The sequence below is a fragment of the Haemaphysalis longicornis genome, unplaced genomic scaffold (assembly GCF_048455015.1).
Source record: "Haemaphysalis longicornis isolate Haplotype H1 unplaced genomic scaffold, Haemaphysalis longicornis Haplotype H1 scaffold_1, whole genome shotgun sequence".
In the NCBI taxonomy this organism is placed as follows: Eukaryota; Metazoa; Arthropoda; class Arachnida; order Ixodida; family Ixodidae; genus Haemaphysalis; species Haemaphysalis longicornis.
Genome location: NW_027526203.1, coordinates 372,779,198 through 372,801,980, shown reverse-complemented (window position 1 = coordinate 372,801,980; position 22,783 = coordinate 372,779,198). Strand labels below are relative to the sequence as shown.

The 22,783-nt window shown below is 50.9% G+C and overlaps 1 pseudogene; it reads left to right on the top strand.

Moving 5' to 3' along the window:
* The first annotated feature begins 1,647 nt into the window (after positions 1-1,647).
* Positions 1,648-20,201, top strand: LOC144160523 (uncharacterized; annotated as a pseudogene).
* The last annotated feature ends 2,582 nt before the right edge of the window (positions 20,202-22,783 follow it).

The following is a 22,783-nucleotide window of genomic DNA, read 5'->3' as shown; positions in this document are numbered from 1 at the left end:
GGGGTTCACCGCGAGTGGAACTCGCACTCACGAGTGGCGAGTGGAGCTCACCGCGAGTGCAACTCGCACTCGCGAGTGGTGAGTAGGGCTCACCGCGAGTGGAACTCGCACTCGCGAATGGTGAGTGGGGCTCACCGCGAGTGGATTTCGCACTCGCGAGTGCTGAGCGGGGCCCACCGCGAGAGGAACTCGCACTCACGAATGGTGAGTTCCACTCGGCCGCGAGTGGCCCTCGCACTCGCGAGTGCTGAGTGTGGCTCGCCGCGAGTGAAACTCGCACTCGCGAGTGGTGAACGGGGCTCACCGTGAGTGGCGCTAGCACTCACTCGCACTCGCACTCGCACTCACCAGGTCAAAACGACGGTAAGGCTCACTCACCACTCACTCGTGAGTGGTGAGTGGGGGGGGGGGGGGGGGGGTGTGAGTGCACTCATGAGTGAGTTTGCCGACATATGTTTGTCGGGCACTTGAGATCTTATTCCTGCTCCTGCTATTTGATAGTAGCTATGGCACAACTCGCTTCGATTTAATGACCGCCGTATCCGTTCCTCCAACACGGGTGGGTTGCTTAAGTTAAGATCAGACAGTCAACAGAAGGTTCAAAATCAGACGGACAAACTCAGACAATCCCTCAGTCAATATCGGGACCTCGCTAGTGCGCTCAAGCTTCTTGATGAGTAACTGCAGTTGTCTGGCAGATTGGTTAATACAACTAACCTTTGTTTTTTTTTACTGGCAAGCCTCCTTTTGTTTGTGCATTTTCAGCAGCACGGTCTGCTTGAAATGTACATGGTCTGTGACCTGGTCTGACCTTTAGGCGGCGTCATGCATGACTACCTAATTCTGGCTGGGGCATTGATTCGCAGCCCCCGTTGCAGGCTTCAGCCACCGAAACACACAGCTCGCGGGAATGAACTGTCAAATACACTTTTGTTCTACGATTAGACATCCTCCTAAAAAAAACAAAATGAGTCAGAAAAAGAAAAAGAAGCAATCGCAAAAAGGTAATTATAAGAAAATCTACCATCCCTTCCCAAAGAAAGTTGAGAGAAGCGCTAAAGCGACGCTTTTTTGCGCACTAAGTAAACGCATTTACGAACAATCTAAATGCATACCGATACGTGATTCATGAGATTTATACTATTGTACTCCTTCATGATCGCTACATGTGCTGTCTTATCCAGAACCGTTCCTTTTCTCACGATTTTCAACTTACCGTTTTAACACAACAGAAGCCACGTTTCATGCATGTAGAGTCTCCTAAGCGGGTAATTGTCGTGAAACTTGTTTCGGTATACTTTTGACAACACAAGAGTTACAGCCGTTTTCTGTGATCATGCTTCCTTCGTAGATGGCCATGCTTCACTCCAGAATACGCAATGCAGAACAGGCCAGCTTACAGAAACCAAACTTATACCAATACCTTGAAAGTCGGCTTCACCTCTAGACACAAATGCATTGCTGGGAAGACATTTTTCCAGGTCCAGTTGACTGTTTTTTCTTAATGTTTTTTATGCGAACTTATCGGTTGGCCAACCAGTCTATGGGAGAATGCATTAGATTTTTGACAGGACGCCATCGGTCCCACTATACAGCGAAGTTTTCGCTTTTAAAAAAGTTCAGTGTCCTTCTGCTCTGTGAAGAAGGATGCCCAGCGAAGCTGCGGTGCTGAGCCGCAACGTGAGCGACAATATGCTTTTATCATGGCGTACTCCAAGGCGTGCACAAAAGGATACACGTTTGTTCTAAATTTGCGATTGAGTACACTTCCTAGTTAATTACCTAAATGAAACTTGGAGAGACCAGAAATTTCTTTCTGCGGGCAAGCATGAACTGTCCGCTTCCCACCCGTAAAAGCCCATGTATTAACAGCCGACGGGAATTCCTTAATATTGACAACTTTACTGTGAAGTATGTAATTTTGAAACGCAAATGAAATTTTGCGTAATGGTATGGCCGTCTTAGCGGCTACTTGTCCTATAATTGAGTTTGGGATAGTTTCAATGAAACAGGAGTTATAGCCATTTCTGTAATCATGCTCTCTCCGTAGACGGACGTGCTTCGCTGTACAACGCACAATGTGGAATAGCCAGGTTACAATTAAAGGCCAATTAAAGTCGTCCAAATTTGTTGCTGAGAAGGCATCTCTTCAGGGGCAACATAAGCAGTGTTATATCAAAATATGAAGGCCCTCGGGCGTTTTTATTATTTCTATGATCGTTTCCGTACGCTGCAGGTGTGGCGCACAGTTTTACAATTCCAGGATTTCAGTAGGCCCCGTAAAACGGCGCTACGCTCGCTTAGTATTCTTGTCTACATGTCGTTCTGTAATCGGAGACGGCCTACTGGATCCTAGACACAGACAGATTCACTGTAAAAATGAGTTTGATGGGTGGGAAGGGAGACGGGGGGGGGGGGGGGGGGGGGGCTTGGCAGCAGTTCGCACAGGGCGCCGAATGAGGTAAGGCCGACCCTGTGCACAGACACCCATGTGCTGCGCAATGCCAGTTAAATCCCGGTGGCTGAATAAATAAATCCTGAATAAAATAAAAATAAATCCCGGTGGCTGAAATTACACGGAGCGCTCCTATACAGCATCTCTCATTAAACCAAACCAAGCCAGTCGTGAAATGTTTGCAACAATACATGCAACTGGGACCGCGGAACTGAAAAGAAAAAGCGCTCAGTTATCGTACGCAGAAACTCCACAACCTGCCGCCGTGAGGAAATTGAGCTTTCCCGCAAGGCGGTCCGGCGCGCTAAGACGCCTACAAGCATGAAGGAGTTAGGCGTGCTTCACAGCAAAGCAAGCACTGCGCGCTTCCGCACTACCAGACGACACGAAGCCCCGCCTGCGCCGCTTAGCTTCGATGCGCGGCCGCGGCTTGTGCGGTGGCACTCCTCGGAGCGCGGCCACGCTGCGCCGTGTTCGTACCAACAGTGGACGGCCTTGTACATTACTTTGCGGGATCATAAAAGTACTCAAGCGCTGCTTTGAATCGTGTACGCGTGAGATAGGAACATGGTATTAGGGAAAAATAGCAAGACAACAACAAATCCAGTAAAAAAAGTCAGTATGCATTGGGCATGCTGTATTTCACCCCCCGAATGTTTGCATTATTTTAGTCTTTCTTGAGGGCATTGTAAATAGCTCAGCCTTCGGGAGCCTTGTTCACACACAGTGTGAACAAGGCTCCCGTTCGGGGTGCCGAAACGTCATTGTTTTAGTTGTTTTATTTTCTCTGGTGGTCGGCGTATTCTTTATTATGTACTTCAGCTCAGCCTTGTTGAAGATTATGTGGTTTAACGCACCGAAGCTGCACCTGGGCTATGAGGCGCGCCGCTGCGGATTAATTTTTACCACCTGGGGATATTTAATGACCGCTGAATCCCGAAAGCCTAGTTTTTCAAATTAAAAAGAATATTTTAAAGCGAAGCTGTCTACATCTCACTGATCGCGCATGTCGCTTCGAGAACACACTGCAGGAAAGACAACTTTCTCTGACGATGATGATGGTCGTAAGCGACGTGGAAGAAAAAAAAAAACGCTTCCCGTGGTCCGAATCTAACCTCGCTTCCTCGCGTTGTGAAGCCAGCGCCTACCCGATTGTGCCATCTCTCGACACCAACGAAGCAGTTTAGATTTAGAGAGGGGAGCATGGACATGCAAAATTACGCAGAAAAATTATGCACCCTTCCGTCTAACGATGACGATGCTTGAACTCCGAGCTTTCTTCGGGGGTAATGAAATGGCGAATGGTCAGACTTTCTGGGAGAAGCGCGCGCGCATGCACGCACACACACACACACACACACACACACACACACACACACACACACACACACACACACACACACACACACACACACACACACACACACACACACACACACACACACACACACACACACACACACACACACACACACACACACACACACACACACACACACACACACACACACACACACACACACACACACACACACAGACAGACAGACAGACAGGTGACAGACGCGTATTACAGGTGTTCTTGCAAGGCTGCGTTTCTATCTCCCAACAAGTGTTAAGCTAATAATTTATAATTCCCTTTTTGTATCCAAATTAAATTACTGCCAGCTGGTCTGGGGAAACACAACAATGTCAAACTTAACAAAACTTCATATCTTACAAAAGAAAGCTGTGAGAGCTATTTCAAACTTGCCGCATGATGCTCACACTGCACCCATTTTTAAATAACTTTGTATCCGCGCTGTTCCACAATTTTATAATGACACGCTCGTCAAGCGTTACTACGCAGGAATGAAGCGAAACAACATTATCATCGATCAATTATCAACTATGAAACGAAACTGTCCTGTTCGTCATACTCGCCATGCTGACACATGGGTGATTCCCCTTACACGCACAAATTATGGTCGCCAGTTGCTCTCCTTTACATTGCCGTCATTACTTAACTCGCTTTGTACGTAGATATTCCTTTGTGTGAAACTGTTATTATAGAGTATTTCTAATTTTTGTGTCTGAAATGTGTCTTCGCGCATGTGCTGATCAAGAATGTTTGCTGTATAAAATTTCAACTGTGTGTATTAGTTTGTTACCGTTTCACACGCACGATTAGTTTTTTTTGTACATTACTACGAAAGGGGCGCAGACCCCGTCAAGCCTTCTTTCTCTGGCTTTTTGTCTGTGCCCCTGGTATCTGTGTTGTTGTTGTTGTTGTTGATACCAAAATAAAGGTGACTTGACTTGACTTGACTTGACACACACAGACACACACACACACACACATGCGCGCGCGCGCACGCACACGCGCGCACGCACACACACACACACAAACGCACACACACAAACGCACACACACGCCCGCACACGCCCGCACACACGCACACGCGCCCACACACACGCGCGCGCACACACGCACGCGCACCCGCACACCGACGCACCCGCACACACACGCACCCACACACACGCACACACGCGCGTGCGCACGCACAGACACGCACACACGCGCACACAGACGCGCGCACACACGAAACGCACACACACACACGCATGCATATACACACATGCGTACACACACACACGCACACACACACGCACACGCACACACGCACGCGCACACACGCGCGTGCGCGCGCACAGACACGCACACACGCGCACACGCACACCCACACACGCACACACACGCACACGCGCATACACACGCACACGGACACTCACAGGCACACACCCACGCACACACACATGCGCGCACACAAACACACACGTACACACACGCGCACGCGAGCATGCGCACACACGCATACGCACACACGCACGCACGCACGCGCAAATACGCACACGCACACAAACACACAGACATGCACTCACGCGCGCGCACGCACACACACAAACACCCACACAAACACACACACAGACGCACGCACGCACACACACAAGCACGCGCACACACAAACACACGCACGCACGCACATACGCTCGCACGCACGCACGCACCCACACACACACGCGTACACACACGCACGCGCTTGCACGCACACACACAGACACGCATGCATGCACACGCGCACGCGCACATACACACCCGCACGCACAGACACAAACACACATACACGCACGCACGCGCACTCACACACGCACGCGCCCTCACACAAACACACGCACGCACGTGCGCGCACACACACACGCACACAAATACGCGCGCACGCGCGCACACACGCACACACGCACGCACACGCGCACGCACACGCACACGCACACACACACAAACACCCACACAAACACACACACAAAGACGCACGCACGCACACACACAAGCACGCGCACACACAAACACACGCACGCACGCACATACGCTCGCACGCACGCACGCACCCACACACACACGCGTACACACACGCACGCGCTTGCACGCACACACACAGACACGCATGCATGCACACGCGCACGCGCACGCGCACACGCACATACACACCCGCACGCACAGACACAAACACACATACACGCACGCACGCGCACTCACACACGCACGCGCCCTCACACAAACACACGTACGCACGTGCGCGCACACACACACACGCACACAAATACGCGCGCACGCGCGCACACACGCACACACGCACGCACACGCGCACGCACACGCACACGCACACACACACACAAACACACACGCACGCATGCACGGACACACGCACACGCGCGCACGCACACACACACACTCACACGCACACACGCACACAGACACGCACGCACGCACACGTGCACATACGCACGCGCGCGCACACACACAAACACACATGCACGCACGCGCACACAGGCACGCTAACACGCACGCGCGCGCACATACACGCACGCACCCACACGGACACGCATACACACACACACACACACAAGCGCACGCAGGCACGCTAACACGCACGCGCGCACATACACGCACGCACCCACACGCACACGCATACACACACACACACACAAGCGCACGCGCTCCGCGCAGACACGCACACACACACGCACCCGCACGCGCACGGATACGCACATGCACACGCACACACACACGCACACGCACATGCGCCCACACACGCGCGTGCACACATACACGCACACACACGCACACCCACACGCACACACGCGCACACACACGCACACGTACACACACACGAATTCACGCGCACAGACGCACACGCGCACGCACACACGTACACGCGCACACACACGCACACGTACACACACATAAATTCACGCGCACAGACGCACACGCACACGCACACAAACAACACACACACAAACACACACACACAGACGCACGCACACACACACAGACACGCACGCAGGCACACGCGCACGCACAGGTGCCCAGACGCACACGCACACGCACACATATACATACTCACGCATGCACACACATGCATGCACGCACACAATCGACAAGCTAAAGCCACTCTTAATAGGGTGGCCTGGGCAAGAATGAAATTTGGCATTGCATGGTGTCTCAGCGCAGATCTCATTTTATAATCTGAGCATATGTTCGGCCTTCGCAATTCGTGAAATGTTCGTGAACGCACTGATTGGTCATTTAGGGTCCCTGCAGTGTTGTGGACCTATTCAAATGGTTTAAGGATGTACAGTTAAACCTGGATCTAACGAAGTTGACAAAAGTTGGCAAGTTGGCAAGTGTTCGTTACATGCAGGTTTTTAGTTAAGGCTCGCTGGAATGAAGCAGAAACGAAGTCAAAGTGCTAGACAATAGTGAATATGAACTCACCCCTCATAGATTTATTTCACAGCGAAAAACTGCGTTTGTTGCGCCTGCTGGTTTCGCATGAGCTTCGGCACTATACGGGGCTCTAGAGATGCGAGGTTACTTGCACCCACATTAAAAAACGTAACTTAAGTATCACTTTCGCCTTTTGACACTTTTCGACGCCTTAACGTGTTTCAAGAACCAAACGTATGGTGAAAGGGCGATCTTGGTGCTCTTTACCGCCCTCAGTATTGTTGAGAGGGTGCTAGCTGGCATACTGTACCAGGCGGCGACATTGTTCGTTGTCGCCAGCGCAGACGGCATTTAAAATTGTGGCCTTGTTTTAAGAAGGCGCAACCTTTTGTTTTGTGACAGCAGAATTTATCACCAACGAACTGATATCACCGATAGCAGTGGAGACGCACGACTACACGTGGATAGGACGGCGTAGCTCCTCAAAACTTAAATCTCGAACCGAAACAGCACTCACACGTGGAAACGCACGGTAGTTTGCGGTGCGGGCGTAAAAAAAGTTGTGTAGTTACTCTTGCTCCACAGGCAAAACCAGAAGTGGGCGCTACGTTAGCTACGGGATGGCTCTAGCCGCTCCGTTCATCATCATCACCCTCATGACGAATTTTGTTTTTAGGCAATTCCAGACGTTTTCATTCCTGCTGGCTGCTGCTTGTATTCGCTAACTTAGTTCATTTCTAAGGCCTATTTTTGAGTAAAAGGGAAAGAAACAACGACTGATCAGCTTGCCCAGTTCGTTACATCGAGGTTAACCGCCGCAACGTTTCGTTACATAGAGGTCGCAAACACATGGGCTTGAATGTCCAGAGCTCGGAAGTCTGGCACTAACGTGCAGAGGTTGCCACATAAATACAGCGCTGCTGACGCAGAGTTCGAGAGGCTTCAAGCAGTGCGTCGACAAGCAGAAAGACAAGCCCGTCGGACGCAAGCGCCTGAGGACATCCGAGCTTCCAGGCGTGCTCAGAGGGCGGTCCAGAGGCGGACCAAGCTTGCCAAGCGCGAATGGGAGTCCTTCTGCTCGAAGCTGGACCCGAGGAAGCCGCTTTCCAGAATATGGCACTTAGCTGGTTCGAAGCCTGCGGGCCCCATCGAGTCAACTGCACCCCTTTAGCTCCATCGCACCCAGCACAAACCCGACTGACCTACACGTTGCTAACGCCGTCTGTAGGAAAATTACCATGGCGCCGACACCTGTACTACCATAGCTTTCGCCCCAGAGCGGCGATTTCCCAGCGATGTCGTCTCCCATGGACGTGCCATTCTCAATGGCAGAACTGCTGGCTGCACTGGCCTCAATCAAGAAATCCACGTGTCCAGGTCCGGACGACGTCAATTATACAACCCTTTCGCATTTAGGCGAAAAGGGGAAAAGGTGCCTCCTAAACATTTTTAACGGCTCATAAGAGACCGGCCATCTAGAGCCAAAATGGAGAGAGAGAAATAATTATTTATTGGAGAGTTTAGCTCCAACCCAAACAGGAGCTGGCTACTCCAGGCATTGGAGTATACAAAAGGTACAATACTTGCCCTAAAGAACCACAAGGTTAGATTAAGTACATTGAGACAGCAGCGGCTGAAAGATCGCATGCACGCTCAGTAACTACTTGCTCTGTATAGTACACAAGCACACATATATATACACATGATTTCTTACAGCAGCGGAATATAGTAAAAAAAAACTATATACATCTATATACAAACAAAGCAAAATATCCGCGATGCGACACGGATACTTTCGCCAAAATGGGGGCGTGTTTCCAAAATGGAAACGCGCCCGCATTTCGCCAGTTTGAAGCCAGGGAAAATTCCAACTGCCATAGAGTCTTACTGCCCCCATAGCCCTCCTGAGCTGTGTCGGCAAACTGATGCAGAAGATGGGGCTTTATCGCTTACTGGGATCTGACAGTCAGAAATGTATACCCTGCACCGATGTCTGGTTTCCGCAAGGGTCGTTGCAGCATCGATAATGCCAGATAATAAGGGCATCGATTTGATGCCCTTGCAACAGGCATCAAACAAGCTAAGCATAGGCGGAACATCACCATTACCGTGTTTTCCTGGACATCAAATCAGCCTATGACTTTGTAGCGCATGATGCTATTCCCTCGGCTATAAAATCTTCAGGCATCGGAGGCCGCATGTATGCATGGCTATCAGACTATATTTCCGATAGGTATGTATACATGTCAACAAACCGCGGTGACTCAGCACTATACAGAGTGACCCGAGGTGTTCCTCAGGGCGGGATGATAAGCCCCACGCTGTTCAACATCTCCATTAGAGGCCTGGAAAAATGCTTGCCGCAGATGGTCAAAATCTCCCTGTACGTGGACGACACCTGCATATGGAGTTCTTGCCGTAACAGGCGTGTGCTACGGTCGAGACTGCAGCGAGCAATCAACTCCATTGTATCGTTTTTGGCAGCCCAAGGATTGGAAATATCGGCCAGCAATTGTGCTGTGTTGGCTTTTACGAAGCGGGGCCTCACGCACTACGGGCTTACTGTTGGAGGCAATGTCATCCCATACGTTCCCGGCTATAGGTTTCTGGGGGTGACATTCCACAGGTAACTTACCTGGTCACCTCATGTCCACCATCTCGAAGAGAAGCTTACATCAATCGCCCGCATATTCAGTATGCTTTCCAGTAACTCCGGCGGTTACTCTGTTAACTTTCTCCTTCGGCTCTACGAAGCTCTCTGAGTTGGCCTCATACGCTACAACACCGCTGTTTTGGTGCCTCTTTCTAAAGGCACGATAAATGCTCTAGAGTCCATGCAAGCACAGATCTTGAGGACCTGTATTGATGTTCCGAAAGGACCTCTACTGTGGGAACACCGATGGAATGCCGACTCCTGTCACCTTTGGCTCTCGGCACGCAGGAGCTTCTTCGCGTGCGACTGCGGATTGTGGTAAGGCAATGTGACCACCCTTTAGCGCCAAGTTCGGTCACGGAAGTGTGTGACTTCCTGCCGCAGCATTACCAGCCGCCAGCACTTCCTCTCCATCCACCCTGGATGTTCCCGCCCAATAAAACAGTGACCACAGTACCCGGAATTACACGCAAGGAACACATTCCGCCTGCCGCTCTACGGGTTTTTGCCCTTGAATGTATCTACAACATATACACACGTCACACACATCTGTACACTGACGGATCGGTGTCACCCACATCATCCACTGTCGCGGTGTGGATGCCTTCATCACGCACCACCCTCAGTGCCATGCTCATCCACAAAACATCGTCTACGGCTACCGAACTTGCAGCTCTGCGGCTGGCCTTGGCTCACACCATCGAGCAGCCGGCACGCGTGTGGGCCATCTTCACGGACTCGCGGGCTGCACTGCAATGTATGGCGTCTTTCCCCAAAGATCAGCTTGTGCTTGATGTACAAGCTCTGCATCTTCAAGCTCTGCAAGCGCACCATCAAATAGCACTCCAGTGACTCCCTGCCCGTTGCGGGATAAATGAAAATGTTAAGGAAGACGCTGCGGCATCCAACGTGGATAAAAAAAAAATACCGGTAACATTTTCTAGGAAAGATGCTCCAGCACTTGCATCCAGTGTGGCATGGAGCATCCAGCGATCTATTCGGTCTGACGCATCCTGCCATTACGCGTCCCTCTACTCTATCGACCCACATTCTAATTTTAAGGTGCCACCTGGAATATCCAAGCATGATGAAGCAGCACTCCACCGTATGCGGTTGCATGTCTCTTACACGCGATACTTCTGTTACAAGATCCGCCAATCCACTTCGCCTCTGCGCCCACAGTGTGATGAACGTGAAGATCTGCAACACCTCATTTTTTATTTGCCCCATTTAGTACACAAAGAGTGTCTCTCTTTGTGTCTCTGGGCCGGCCGCTCTCCGTAGGAATAGAACCGAGGGACGTAATAGGTCCCTGGAATTCTTCCAGACGTGCCTCTTGTGCTGCAAAAGCCTTATTGGCGTACCTAAATTACACAAGTCTTGATCAGACTTTGTAAATAGTTGGAATCATGCGTTCCTCTTCATCATTATAATCATCATCGTCATCGCACTCATCTGGCGTAGCAAGCAAGGCAGCTTATCTCGGCTGACATCGCCAGTTTCATTAAGGATCGTTCTCTCTCTCTCTCTCTCTCTCTCTCTCTCTCTCTCTCTCTCTCTCTCTCTCTCTCTCGGGGTGGAAATGGGGAATTGAAAAACTGTTAAATCCATTAATTCGTTACATAGAGGTTCGGTACATCCAGGTTTAACTGTACAACCCAAAAAAGAAGATACGCAGCACCTTTTTCGTTTAACACAACCGTTCGCAATTGGCTAGTGGAGGTACCTAAGCAAATCGGATGGGGGGGCTCGTGGGGTAAACTCCCAACATCTTGGTGGCGTGCTGAATAGCGCCTGACATCTTAGATTAGAAGAGCCTGTTCCTGGGAATGTTGGTTGGTTATGGTCAAACGATCCAAAGGCGAAACATAAACTGTGGGTGACCGCAACAGGCAGAGGCACGACAAGCGTTCGTACGGTCTTCTGCCCCAGTTGTGGCAGTTTAGAGTTTGCATTTCGCCTTTGGCTCTTTTATTCGCTCAAAAATATTGCGAATATTTCAGCATAAACAGTAAGACGTGACAAGATACTAGTATGGCAGGACGCCAGCGTAAACGCCATGTTGGGGTACTAAAGCAGTGTGTACCTTTGAGTGGCTCTCTTATACGTTTATTTCGGATAGAAAGAAGCCAGAATGAAAAAAAAAAAACCCGGCAATGACCTGTGTAGTGCCACATGCAAGCCAACAATAAACGATCCAGTGCGGTTAGTCCTGCTCGACTTTGTCTTCAGTTATTTCCCTTCCGCTTTCTGTTCCTGCCAAAATATAACGTCAATCTTCTGCTCATTTTTGCACAGGGACGTCATGTGACTCTTTGTCTTCTCAATCTCCTGTTAATTTTGCTTCAGAGCCATTTCTTAGCACCCCTTCTGGGAGCTGCCGTAAATTTATAAGTGGAAGTATTTTGTCCTCTTTGTCGCCGAATATGATTCACGCCTGGCTTCGAGCAAGAACTTGTCCCCGTGTACGAGCGTACGCCGTCACATCCTGCCGTCGTCACGACCCGTTCCTCATTAAGGTGAAGAGGGGAACGGTGTGCAGGCGGACGCTCCTCATTAGAGAGAGTAGCGGGTTGCCCTGCTTCCCACTTGGGGAAGTGGAACGAGGGAGAGCAATACGACTCCTCGCGAAATACGGGGGCGGATCAGTATGGACAGTGAAGACAGTTCCATGCCGCTGTCGCTCTTGAGGAGCAGTTGCTCTTCTTGGGAGGAGGAGGGGGGGGGGGGGGGGCAGGGCCGCTCTTTTTGTTCCCCTCCCCTTTTCTTTCTTTCTTTCTTTCTTTCTTTCTTTCTTTCTTTCTTTCTTTCTTTCTTTCTTTCTTTCTTTTTTTCTTTTTCTCCCTCTCTATCCATCTCCCAAGAACACTGCAATGAGCGACACCGAATGGGTTTGAATGACGATGGGCTTGAGTGGTGGGTTTCTATGTACCTGGGCTTAACGTGGGTCTTGAATGGACAGGCTTAAATGTACCAGGGTGGTGGGTGGGCAATCTTAAGGCGCATAATGACTGTGGCTTGGCCTTCAAAGTTGGGTTACCCTAAACTGCGTGAGCTGCAAGAGGCAAAAACTTCGCCGCAGTGGTCTTAATTTGGCGCGTGCCCCATTTTCTCCAAAGTAAAGTGCCCTTGTGGTAGCATGCACAGGCTATTCATCTACTATGATGCACGCTAGTGCTGATGCAACGAGTTAGTGAAGGTAACACTGCAAGTCAGCTGCTTTTGTGTGGCCTCTCTATTCACTTAAAAAGTGGAAGCATCCTCAGTTTAAAAAAATTACGCGTCTCTGCAGTGCCAAAATGATCCTGAAAGAATAACTGCTGTGCCTAAGGGTGCAAATTTGACGAAAGTGAAGGCCCAAATAACAAGGGCAATCGGATTAAAAATTTCGTTGGTGCTGTGACATCATGCAGTGCAAAATGTCGAGCTTGAATTGCGTAATGCCACAGTGCAGACTATCATATTTTTAGTTAAATGATGCACTTGGCCTCGCCATTCACCTCCTTTGCTTCCACGATTGTAGTTATTAGTCATACAGGTACGTGGTGGAAAGGCAGACTAACCGGTATTAAACAGTACAATAATAAGGCTCTCCTGCGGCACTGAAAATCCCCGAGCATGGCGCTTTACGGTAGTAAGGTGCCAAAATGCGCTTTCATTGATACAGAGCGTAACGTACATATTGAAGACAGTTGGAAAATATTTCGAAGAGGTTGCCGATCTGTAGCTATTGTTTCAAATGCTGCAGAATCTTTTGAGTATGCCGTTTGCTACCTGTGTAGGTGCCCAATTTTTACATTCACCAGACAAACCCACACAAATTTTAACCAAACAAGAAAGGGTTTCTCACCAATCAATTTATCAACGGGGTGCACAGTGCATTCGAAGATCTTATTATTAGCCCTACAACATTGTTCATTTGAGTAAAACCTTTATTTAGAGAGAGAGAGAGAGAGAATAGTCTTTAATGATACTGGTGAGGTTAGCCTGGCCAAGGCGCCTAGCTTGCTACAGCAGATGTATGAAAAAATGAAATCAATGAACAGATGATGATAATGACTGTGATGAAGATGACGCGCTCATTAAGAGAGTCCTGTTTAAAGAGTCTGATCAAGTCCTGTGCTCCGCAGGAAAGACAATAGAGCTTTTGTCGCCCGAGATGCTCGTTTAGCGTTCGACCAAGGGCCTAGCACGTCACTTAGAGTTAGTCCTCTAGAAAGCGGTCGACCCAAGGACACTAGAAGGGACGTTCTAGCTGCTCTATACCGCGTACACTCACATAATACGTGGTTCAAGTCCTCGCGCACGTCACAAAGAGTGCAGAAGGGGGAAGCGGCCTGTTTCATCTTGGATCGAAAATAATTCGTGTAAGCGACATTTAGCCGCACGCGGTGAAGAACCACTTCGTCATGCTTGGAAAGTCCGTCAGGCATCCTAAAGGTGCCGTGCGGGTCTATGGAGTGAAGCGGCGCGTAATGTTGCGGCGCAACAGCCCACATAGATCGCTGAAATCTCCAGGCAGCCTTGGACGCTAGGGCAGAAGCATCTTTTCTGGAGAACGGTATCGGTATCACTGGCCCGAGCAGATCATGAGCTATCGATGCCGCAGTGTCACTTCAGAGACGTATGTGCTACGGCTCTTACCACCAGAAGGGTCATACTAAAAACCCTACCCGTGAATGTCCCTTTAAAGCCATTATATACTTCCTTTCGTTAGAATGTCTGCCTTATGTATAGCCTAAGAACAGGTGTCGCTGGGCTGCTTCTTTAGCGACAAAAAAAAAAAAAAACTGCTGTTTTCAGCTTCCTTTTCCACCCCTGAATAAAACTGCAGGAGTGTGTTCCCGTTGAATTACTTTCCGTTGAATTTCATTTGCATTTCGTTTGTTTGCCCACTGGGTGGGTAGGACTTGGGCATAAATCTGCGTAAGCAGCGTGGTGGGCGGCGTGGGTACAATGGCTAAAGTGCGCATATAAAAATAATGGCTGTGCAACACAAGCATAAACATAAAAAAGAGTAGCAACTGTGTTCAACCTAAAAAATATATCCATGCAGACCAGAGAGAAAATGCCTTTTTTTGCAAAAGAAACAAAAAAAAAAAAGGAAAAGAAAATTTTGCGAAGCCACATGAGCGGCATTTAATAAACGTTGTGATAAATTCAAGCCAAACGTGCGCGTGTCTTCACTGCTCAACATAAAGGGACGTGTAAAGTGACACATAAATGCGTATCATATTTCAAAATTACTGTGATATGCCCGCGTGATAAACCTTAAGATAAACACCGTGGCCGCCCCTTTTCAGCTTCGCTGGTGGACCGTCTCCACGAGGTATAAGGGCGGAGAACTTTAACAGCGGAGCTGTTGTCGCGGGAAAAAATACCAAGAAAATGCGGAGCGCTCGTGAGCGCGTGCCTCGCGGCGACCGCCGAGCTTTCCCGGCACGTGCAGTGGCTTTAGCAAAAGAAAAAAGAAAGAAAAAACCACGAGGAGTGAGAAAAGGCCGAGCGCTCATGAGCGCGTGCCTCGTAGCCACCGCCGAACCCCAGGTTCGCGCAGCGGCTTCACAAAAACAAAACAAAAAAAAAAACCAGAAAAAAACCTGCCAGCGCTGTTCTCAAGCGCTACTGCGCACGTAATGCTTGGCATGAGGAAGACGATGATATCAATGCATATGACGATGTTTACTAGCACAGAGCAAAGTAACGACGCAACAAGTAAATAAATAATTCAAAAATTTACAATTGCGTAGTGATGTGTTTTCAGTGCTCACGTATAAAGAAATCCCGCAGCTTCGCTATGGTTAAAGCCACGCGCCACTTAGTGCAAGCTTCGCCAGTTGAGCAGGTGGAAGTGTACAAAGCTGAGGATGACTTTATATCCAGCAGTCGCCGCGAAGAAGACGACGACCTTTTCGATAGCCCTTCTGAGCTTCACAGAATACTCTAATCGATTCCCGCTCTGACTGATTGATTGATTGATCGTGGGGTTTAACGCGCCGACGCAACGCAGGCGATGAGGCGCGCCGTAGTGGAGGGCTCCGGATTAATTTTGACCACCTGGGGATCTTTATCGTGCACCGAAATCTCGTACACACGGGTGTTTTTGCTTTTCGCCTCCATCAGAAAAGCGGCCGCCGCGGCCGGGAAACGAACCCGCGACCTCGTGCTCAGCAGCGCAACGCCTTAGCCACTGAGCCACCGCGGCGGGTCCCGCTCTGACTGGATTCCCTTACGCTGGCAATTTACTTAATTGGTTTGAGGTTTTCCCAGTTCTTTTTTATCTTTGGTTTTACTTTCAAAAAGTATTTTCAACCTCTTTAAATTTCCTACTTACAGCCTGTACATAAATACAGCCTATAAATAAGATCTTTTTTCATACCCCTGATGTTTGGCCAATCCCGTGTTTGGGGATGTGCCATTCACCAAGTAACGTCATCATCATCAGCAGCAGCAGCATGTGACGACGATCACTAGCACCGCAACTACGCAAATAAACAATGATACTGAAACTTAACTATGTGTCCTGAAATGCTCACTTACAACAGCTTCGCCATTTAAGTCATGCGCGTGAGTGCAAGCTTCCCTGAATTTCTGCCCTGTACCGTGTTCAGTGTTAGAAAAAAAAATTACACCATCTTCCCGTGGGGAACCATGAGGAGGATGCGAAGCATCATGGGGGTTCCGTGTAGGTTCCATTGTGTTGCCGTTATGTTTTGTTTCATTTATCGGAGCACGAATGGGAATGTAGTGTAGAAATGTAGAGACAGCGAAGAGACCGACACCCGCGTTACCTGATCGAACACCTCCTGGTTCTCGTTTTTCTTTATTGCGTGCTCACGCTCCTACCCCGCTGCCTGCCTTCTTCGTCCTCTTCTCTGGTTGAGCTGCAAGGCGCGTGGCGCTTCCCGCCACAGCTTTCCCGCAGGAAATTCAACATCCTCCTCTGAAGTTTTCGGTTCGTCGTTTCTGTTTACGTTCAGCTTCGCGTGCCTTCGTTGTATCAATAGCTTCTGGACGTAGTTTGAATGAATGAAGGACATAAGGCGCGTTCGTAGCACATGCTCCCGTCTCGGTTTGTAGCGCAGTGGGAAGAGCGCCACGTACCTCCCGTTGCGGCCAGAGAGTCGTGGGATCGAAACCGGACGCCGCCTAACTGTTTCTTTTTATAGTGGCCTGCGCTGACGTCAGCCACAACCCTGACGGGGCTGAAGAGACGCGCATGCGCAGTAGAGTGCGGACGGCGGGCAACAACAAGGGCGGGAGGGACACAGCCCCGAGCATGAGATGCTTCGCATCTAAAAGAGGTTGGCTACAGAGTGCTATGGTATTTCGAGTGAACCAATGCCTCATCGTTACTTCCCAATGCGTCACTTTTTTGTTATATATCGCACATAACGCCTTCCCCTGGAAAAGGTAAATATTTTGTTAGCTTAAAGCATTGGGCGTACATCATACCAAGTGGGAGTAATTTAAGTGTTACTTGTATCAGGAGCTATCCAACAGAGAGAGAGAGAGAGAGAGAGAGAGAGAGAGAGAGAGAGAGAGAGAGAGAGAGAGAGAGAATGCTCTTTAATGTGAACAGGTACGTGATATCCAACAGAAGCTTTACATTGGTTGGTACCAATTAACGCTAACGGCTACTTATCCCTGCAGTTTGAGCAAGTTCGTTCTTGACTTTCTGAACATGATCATCACAAAAACGCCCGGGCCTAGAGGTTTAAGCACAAGGTAAAGACCCTTAGGTGGTTGAAATTATTACGGAGCTCTCCAGTACGGCGTGCTTTATAGCCAAAGTGTAGCTTCGGCGCAAACCCCCCAATTTGATTTTTAAATGCAGAGCATTTCAGTAACTCACGATGTCACCCGCGTTGACGTCCGTAGTCCACACCCTCCCTACTATATAAAAAAAAATACTATCCGGCGCCCGGTTTCGATCCCTCGACCCTGCGGGCGGAACGCAATGTGCATGGTGCTCTACCCACTGCGCCACAAAGCCGACACAGAATGGGACGCTACGAACGCGCCTTATATCGTTGACTCATTCAAATTACTGCTTACGAGCGCTCTCTCGTCAGCAGTTGCCACAAGTGCAACAACATTAACATAACGCAAACTACTTAACGTCGTGCGCCCCCGGAAATGCTCTGCATTTGATCGTGCCCCTCGCGAGGGGGATGTTTCACTTCGTCTTCTCTCGGTCGCGGGACCCGTGGCGCCATCTGGCGGAGGCGCGGCACACCTCGTAGCACTTTGAAAAGATGCGGCGCCAGCCAGCTGTGTGTCTGCGTGCCGCACTTGTACAAATGGCGAGTGCATTGGCTTTTCCGTCTTTTTTTGTTACCCTAGTTCTAAACACATCCCTGCGCTGCGATAGCCGAAGCGAGCGGACGCGTTCACATCGGCTCCATCATTTATGATTAATTTCGCAGTGCTATTTTTTTCTAATCGAAGTTTTCTCTGTCTGAATATGTTCGAAAAGTCGAGGGGCACCGACGGACACTAAAAGTTCCCAAAGGTACGCCTTCTTCGCCGAATTATCGGACATTTGCTACCACCGCCGTTCGAGGGGCCGCTAAGCCTCGGCGTGTTCTACGAGCGCTAGGCCTCGTCGCCGTCGCACCTGCCGCGGCTCGCCGCCTCGGCGGCCGCCGTTCAGTCCCGAGATGGTGGATACTTCCCCCTTCAAATCGAAGACATTTCACCCGAGGAATTCCACAGCGACGCCGGTTGTACGCTCGCGGGGGAACGCATGTCGAGACTCCGTCAACAAAACCTTGTCGCGAAGCTCGCCGTCTCCAACAACCATGTCAACAAGAAAGCGAAAGACAACAAGAACATTCGAGCCTCGGTCATCAAGGCAGCGAGAATGCCAGCCATGCCACTGGAGGAAAGCAAGATCGTGTGATCAGACCACGAGGGGCACTTGACATCACCAAGATTGGCACCACGACCGTCGCCACGGCCATTCTTGCCGCGGCGAAGATTACGAGTGAAGAGAGCGCATCGGATACCATCTGCCCGAACGCGCAACAAAACATAACGGTAGTCAGCACGCCCAAGGAAGAAAACGCCGTCCGCTACGCAAGTCTGCAAACGAACAACATTCAAGACAAGACCTTTGAAGTCAGCGCGTACCGCACGGCGCCGTACGACAGTGTGAAGGGCGTAATCCGAGGAATCTCTGTCGATGCGAGCACCGAAGAACTGGACAGAAACATCGTCAACCACAGAAACCCACTCGCCGTAGGCGCTAACCGAATCGGCAACACGACCACGATCATCGTAGCCTTCAGAGGACCCAAGGTACCGAACTTTGTCCGATACGGCGTCACACTCATACCGTGCCACCTGTACAGAAAGCAAACTGACGTCTGCCACCAGTGCGGCAGGGTCGGACACCGCAAGGACGTGTGCCCGACGCCAACCAGCAGGATCTGCAGGGGCTGCGGCGAAGCAAACCCCAAAGAAGACCACAACTGCACCCCCAAATGCAAACTATGCGGTGGCGCTCACCCGACCGCCGCGAGAGATTGTAAAGCCATATTCAAGGTACCCTACGTCATCCGCAAGCGGCAGTGGGAGCGCCGAAAGGTCAGCAGCCAGCTTCCGTCGGAGAGCGACTTCGCGCCACTAGACCAGCCAGCTGAGCGCAGTCAAGGACGCCATCGAGAAACCGCGCATAGTCGAGAGATCGCAGTTTTAGGAGCCAGAGCAGAGACGCGCGAAAAATGGGAACCCAAAGATCACCGTCGCGCGAGACAGTCAGTTGGGCCGACACGGCGCGAGGTGTCATGAAGACCAATCTGAGCGACAACACCAAGAAAGATGACAAAGCTTCAACCAAGGAACGAGAGATCAACGAGGCCCTAAGACAGGAGAACGCGGCCCTGAGAGCCACCATCAACAACCTCACCAAGGAAATCGCGAAGATCCGCTACGCTCTCCGCAACGTCGAACAGCAAAGATTGAGTCCGAGCGGCAACAACAAGGGCGAAGAAACAACGGCCGCTGAAGACAAGGAACCGGCACCGAAGAAGAGGGCCGCTAAATTGCGCAAGACCAAGAGCAACGTGAGCGACTGCAGCCCTGGCAGCAGCAACAACAACGTCGAGGCCAAACTCAACAGCCTGGAGGGTATGATCAAGTCGATAAAGGACGCCATAGACGGCTTTCAAACGAAGAACGTCACCAGACTCAACAATTTGGAAAGAAGCGTGCAACTAATACTAAGCCACGCAACGTTCGCGCCCATACAGCAGCCAGTCAACCAAGTGCCGCAATTCGGAGAATTCCGACTAGGACTATCATGGCCACCAACCCCACAGGCATAACAGTGTAGCAGTGGAACTTCCGCGGCCTCGTCAAGAAGAGGGCATTGGTGCAGCAACACATTGTGCACGCCGCGCGCAAGCCCGACGTGCTTCTACTTCAAGAAGCGCTAACGGACAAGCCGTCCCTTCCAGGATACAGGGTGCACGCGGGCCCGCCCGATGGCAGGAGCCTGTGCACCCTGGTCAGGAAGGGACTCACCTTCGTTGAACACTGGCTAAGCAACGTGAAGATCGAACACACGCTCACCGAACCGCGCGCCTCACCGACCAAGCAAAGAAGAAACAGCATCTTCATTTTGAACATCTACAGTAATCCATCGCAGAGACGGCAGAAGTTCAAATCCATTCTTCACAAGGCAAGCACGACGGCCGGCCAGAGCACGCTGATTGCGTGCGGTGACTTTAACGCGATGGATACGGCGTGGGGCTACGTCAAAAGCAATGCGAAAGGCAGAAACCTGTCCCAAGACGCGGCGGAACTCGGCTATGCCCTAATAACCGACCCGGCTCACCCATCGAGACTTGGTAACTCCGTGTCCCGAGATACCACCCCCGACCTAACGTTCGTCAAGAACAATGAACCGATCACGATCACGTGTAGGAACACGGGGGTGGACCTCGGCAGCGACCACATGATCGTGGAAATCGTCGTACCGGAGCAGAACATTAATAACGTCAGGAAACGTACGTGGATCGATTGGACCGCTTTCAAAGACACCAGAAATCAGGAGGAAGAAAACACAGAAATCGACGACATCGAAATGGGGACCAACAAGGTTCTACAAGACGTTCGGAACTCAACCAAGAGCATCGAAACAGACCTTGAAACGAACAGAATGGACAGCCGGCTGGCCCACCTCATCGAGGCCAAGCAGCCCATTCTCAACAGATGGAAAAAGCAACGCCTCAATCGTACGCTACGGAAAAAAGTCGCAGAACTCAACAAAGCAATCGAGGAACACTGTCGCACGCTATGCGCGCAGCAGTGGAACAAGATATGCAACGCCGCCGATGGCCAGATGCACAATGGGAAAACATGGAACTTGCTTAAGCATCTGCTCGACGAAACTAAGACTAAGTCGCACCAGAGGGACCGACTGGCGAAACTCATCCTTCGGGAAGTCACGAAACACGGAGCCGACAAGGTGATGAACCGCATCAGCGACAGATACCTGCCGGCTACGCACCACGGGCCGTACGGGGGGCTACACAAGGAGCGCCTCGACAGAGATATCGACGTAAAAGAGGTTCGCACGGCGCTGCAGGACCTCAACAGCAGGTCGGCGGCCGGACCGGACCGCATCAACAACAAGGCACTCAGGACCCTCGACGACTAATCCGTCTAAAGCCTCACGGGTTACTACAACAAATGCTGGAAAACGGGGACGCTGCCGCAGCATTGGAAGAAGGCCAAGACCATCCTGATCCCCAAGCCGGGCAAGCCATTCGGCACGGACAACCTCCGGCCCATTTCGCTCACGTCTTGCGTGGGCAAGGTGCTGGAGCACGTTTTGATGAACCGGTGGCAGGACTACCTGGAGAGGGAAGGACTGTACCCCGCCACAATGATTGGCTTCAGACAGCGCCTGAGCACACAAGACATGATGCTGCAGCTCAAGAATGAAATCGTGGACGACACCGGCATCTCGCGAGACAACAAGACCATCCTGGGGCTCGACCTGCAGAGCGCTTTTGATAAAGTGAAACACTCGGCGATTCTGTCCCAAGTCTCCAAGCTCAACATGGGCGAAAGGAGTTACAGTTACATCAAGGACTTCCTGACGGACAGGACCGCCGAGCTGAGAGCTGGCGACATACAACTGCAAGACAAGAAGCTCGGGAGCACCGGCACACCGCAAGGGTCCATGATTTCGCCGCTACTGTTCAACTTGGTAATGATAGGAGTGGCCGACAGGCTCGCGAAAGTGGGGGTCCGGCACACCATCTACGCCGACGACATAACGATAGGGACGACCGGCGGAAGTGACTCCCAGATCGAGGCCAAGTTGCAGGAGGCCGTCAACGCCATCGAAGACCATATCGACGGCTCCGGCCTCGTCTGCTCGCCAAGCAAGTCGGAGCTCCTGATAATGCCACCACGAAGAGGCAACACCAAAAAACAGTCAGCGGTGAGAGCACGAGAAGATCAAGATTGTAACGCGGTCCGGGCAGACGATCCCCGAGGTCAGCAAGATCAGAGTCCTGGGCATGGTCATCGAGAAGCACAGAAGAAACGGCGAGACCGTCGCCCGTCTCACCGCCAAGGCGGCCGACGCGATGCGTCTCGTCAGGAGAATCACGTCCCACAAAGCCGGCATGAAGGAGGACAGCCTGATCAGGCTCGTCCAGTCCTTCGTCGTCAGCCACATCGCGTACGTAGCGGCCTACCACAACTGGCTGCAACACGAACGGAACAAGATCAACGCCATCATCTGAAAGCATACAAGTCGGCGCTCGGCTTGTTCGAGTCCACGAGCACGCCCCGATTCTTGAAGCTAGGAGTACACAATACGCTTGAAGAGAACGCGGAGGCGCAACGAACGGCTCAGCTCGAGCGCCTGTCAACAACCAAGGTCGGGAGG